Source organism: Pristiophorus japonicus, chromosome 13, assembly GCF_044704955.1.
Source record: "Pristiophorus japonicus isolate sPriJap1 chromosome 13, sPriJap1.hap1, whole genome shotgun sequence".
Taxonomy (NCBI): domain Eukaryota; kingdom Metazoa; phylum Chordata; class Chondrichthyes; family Pristiophoridae; genus Pristiophorus; species Pristiophorus japonicus.
The window spans coordinates 112,282,949-112,287,529 of NC_091989.1; positions in this window are offsets into that span (position 1 = coordinate 112,282,949).

Here is a 4,581-nt window from a genome sequence, read left to right on the forward strand (position 1 = left end):
AAAAGGAGGGAGAGAGAAAACAGGGAATTATAGATCGGTCAGCCTGACATCGGTAGTGGGTAAAATGATCGAATCAATTATTAAGGATGTCATAGCAGCGCATTTGGAAAGATGTGACATGATAGGTCCAAGTCAGCATGGATTTGTGAAAGGGAAATCATGCTTGACAACTCTTCTGGAATTTTTTGAGGATGTTTCCAATAGAGTGGATAAGGGAGAACCAGTTGATGTGGTGCATTTGGACTTTCAGAAGGTTTTCGACAAGGTCGCACACAAGAGATTAATGTGCAAAGTTAGAGCACATGGGATTGGGGGTAGTGTGCTGACATGGATTGAGAACTGGTTGGCAGACAGGAAGCAAAGAGTAGGAGTAAATGGGTACTTTTCAGAATGGCAGGCAGTGACTAGTGGGGTACCGCAAGGTTCTGTGCTGGGGCCCCAGCTATTTACACTGTACATTAATGATTTAGACGAGGGGATTAAATGTAGTATCTCCAAATTTGCAGATGACACTAAGTTGGGTGGCAGCGTGGGCTGCGAGGAGGATGCTATGAGGCTGCAGAGTGACTTGGATAGGTTAGGTGAGTGGGCAAATGCATGGCAGATGAAGTATAATGTGGATAAATGTGAGGTTATCCACTTTGGTGGTAAAAACAGAGAGACAGACTATTATCTGAATGGTGACAGATTAGGAAAAGGGGAGGTGCTTGGTGTCATGGTACATCAGTCATTGAAGGTTAGCATGCAGGTACAGCAGGCGGTTAAGAAAGCAAATGGCATGTTGGCCTTCATAGCGAAGGGATTTGAGTACAGTGGTAGGGAGTTGTTACTACAGTTGTACAGGGCCTTGGTGAGGCCACACCTGGAGTATTGTGTACAGTTTTGGTCTCCTAACTTGAGGAAGGACATTCTTGCTATTGAGGGAGTGCAGCGAAGATTCACCAGACTGATTCCCGGGATGGCGGGACTGACATATCAAGAAAGACTGGATCAACTGGACTTGTATTCACTGGAGTTCAGAAGAATGAGAGGGGATCTCATAGAAACATTTAAAATTCTGACAGGTTTAGACAGGTCAGATGCAGGAAGAATGTTCCCAATGTTGGGGAAGTCCAGAACCAGGGGTCACAGTCTAAGGATAAGGGGTAAGCCATTTAGGGCCGAGATGAGGAGAAACTTCTTCACCCAGAGAGTGGTGAACCTGTGGAATTCTCTACCACAGAAAGTTGTTGAGGCCAATTTACTAAATATATTCAAAAAGGAGTTAGATGTAGTCCTTACTACTAGGGGAATCAAGGGGTATGGCGAGAAAGCAGGAATGGGGTACTGAAGTTGCATGTTCAGCCATGAACTCATTGAATGGCGGTGCAGGCTCGAAGGGCCAAATGGCCTACTCCTGCACCTATTTTCTATGTTTCTATGTTTCTATATTCTTGCTCTCTAATTATAGGGCCCAAAATTGATGGCCTTACCGCCCACTGCCGCCGACATTCCTCCTCGAGTTGCGCCCAGTGCCACTTTCGATTTGGGCTGGAGTGGGTGGGAGGGGAGAACAGTCGGGAACCGCCCGCTGACGTCAGCGGACGGCAGAGTGGCGTAAGCGGCCCCCCGCCCGCCGAGACGCCATATTGATGCGGGCGGGAGGTCGGCACCAGAACGGGGGTGGACTGCTGGCTGGAGGCTGGTCTGTCCCTGACGGTGAGTATGAAGATCTGCAAAAAAGGTGAGCAAACATTTTATAATTTTTTTCTTTACAGGTGTCTTTGCCGCCGGGATTGGGAGCTTCTGCCGGCTGCCACCCAGATTGGCAGCGTAAGTCCCTCTTTTGTCGCCCACCGACCTTTGAAGGACCTTTTCGATGCAAACCCTGCCCAAAGTACCGTCGGTTATCTCGGCGGCCATCGGCAGTCCTTTGGGCGATACTTGGGCGGGCGGATGTCTTCACCAAATCAGCCCCATAAAGTTTAACATTCCATCAGCCTTTTTGATTAATTTTTGTACCTGACAATAATGTTCCCTTTAAGCTGTGAGACTGCACAGTCTCTGCAGCTCCCGGGCAGACGACTCACCGGCTTTTAAATAGGGAAAACTGTGCATGTGCAGTATTTTGAATGCTGCACCTTAAAGGGGCCGTGCACCCAAAGAAAATGAAAGGGAACATTGCCGGACATATATTTCAGTGATCTGTGTACATGGACCCCTAAATCTCTATGGACATGCACTGTTCCTAGGATTGCACCATTTAAGTAAAGCCACCCTATCCTGTCCCAATTCTCATGGGGCAGAGAGGACAATCTTCGGCTCATCACAATGTAGTAGGGAAGCAGGTAATCAATCATATTGGGGCTTGATCACCTTCCAGAGATGCCCAGACAGGTCATTTGGGAGTTAGAGTCGGGCCACTCTGGTGTTCAAGTCTGACTGTGCAGCAGCCGATTTTCGGGCTCTAACTGGCCCACTTAGCCCTTTATATGACAGGAATGAAGTGCACCGCCTGCTAGATTGGGAAAGGAAATAAATGGTATCCAGGACCCATGCCCAAAACAAGTGTCAGACCGTTTACATATGCAAATCAGGGGCCTAACATCTGTTTCTGGCCCTCACTTCAAGATTAGTTTGCCCTGAGGCAGCCAGCGCTGCCTGTACTCAGTAAAACCAGACCTTGGGACCTCCAGTGACACTACAAGGTAAGCTTTTCACAATTACTTACCTGAATATTCCCAGAGGAATAGGAGTGCTCCTCCTGACCCACATTTTACAAAAGCTCGCCACTGCTCCCTCTCTTCTGGTTACTGCTGCTCCAGACCCCACCCCCCATCCCACCCCCATCCAACCCCGCATCCTCTGGTCCCCAGCCTCTGAATCCAACCCTCCCCATCCTCTGGCCTCTAGCCTCTGAATGAAACCCCCCCATCCTCTGGCCCCCGACCTCCGATCCTTTCCCCCAGCCTCTGACCCGACCCATAGCTTCACTTACCTGAGGGTTGCTGCGAATCGACCAACAGCCTGATCTTGGTCATCTCTCCACCAGGCAAATGTCGTGTCATGCTGGCTTCTTTGTAATGAGGCCCAAGGCCCAAGGCCCAGTGGCACCTCAGGCCTCACCATTAGGGCGCAGGGCATGCACCCAGCACATCCCACATGCTCAAAATAGGTGCAGCTGAATTTCTAGAGCTGTGTCTGGGCATGGTGTCACTCTGACTTTCTGGATGGACTGGGGTGGGAGTCACTGCTGTGCGTTTGTGTTAATGACCCCATCACCGCAATTTGGGACAGGGTCTACAGAAGGTTTTATGGGCGGCTTGGAGTTGTGGTTTACCGCACTTCTGCCGGCAAGGCGGCCTCCAAAGAAAATGTTTATTACAATGATAAACCTGCACTGCTCACCATCACCGCAGAAATGAATATCATTAACTTTCTGTGTGTAATTAATCCTAAATCAGTAGATTTTCAGTAACTATTTTTTGTATTGTTACAGGGTGAGGAGAGGAGCCCTGTTTCACCCAACATTATAGTTAAAGTGGGGAATTTGAGCATTGATGACCTCACATCCCCTCTGACACTTACATTTCATGGCGTGTCACGTTGGGAGGTAAGATAAAACCGAACAGTATCATAGAGCTCACCGTGTGTGTGTGTGGCCATTTATAGGATTGGAGTTGTGCAGCACAGTCTGTATTATAATCTCCAGGGTAGATGTGGAAGTTAGACTGAATGACCTTGACATTCATGGCCCGAGGCCTGTAAATGGGGCACTTTCTGGGCAGGTGGGGCAGAATTTGGAGCGGATCTCCTCGCCTCTTTAATGTCCATCAGAAGTTCTGATCATGATGGGGGTGTGGCCATATTATGATGCTATGCAAATGAGGAAAATTGAGTCTTGTGACATATTTTCCTTCATTTGCGCCCTGAAATTCCTATGGAGGATTTAGAAGCGAAGATCTGTGAGAGGACACAATGTTTGCCCACCCCGTGGATGCGGCCCTGGCCCCTGGTTTCAGGGATATTTACATATTGCCGGTGGGCACCATCAACGTTCTTGGTACAACAAGCCACCCACCTCAGGTGTGATGCCCCTGTTTAATCAGGCTTGTAGAGGTGTGGGGAAAGATTCATTGAAAATGAAAACGTTCTGGTTTTGCCACTTTACGAAATGCAATTGATCGTAGAACGTCCCTTGTACCCCAGCATTACTTGGGCACGATTAGAAGAAAGTACTTCAATGACATATTTTCTTCATTTGTGTGGCATCAATAGGCCGACCCCAGTGTGGCCAGAACTTCAGACCATCGGTGTAACCGGGCGATGCCCCTTTTTTCATCCCGTCCGCCCAAAAAATGCTCCATTTACAGCCTGAGGGACGCAGAGTTTTGGAGCCATCACCTTTACTTCAGTAGCATGGACCCCATTTCAGTAAAATTACTTCCCCAAGTTCCATAAAGGCACTGTCCACTTTTTGTGGCATTAATGAAAATACAGAAACATTTATTTTACAGCCAGCACAAAATTTCCTCCTAATTCTATGCTTCATCCCGTTAGACAGGTAAATGTCTAACTGTTTAAGCACTTACACAGCTGATG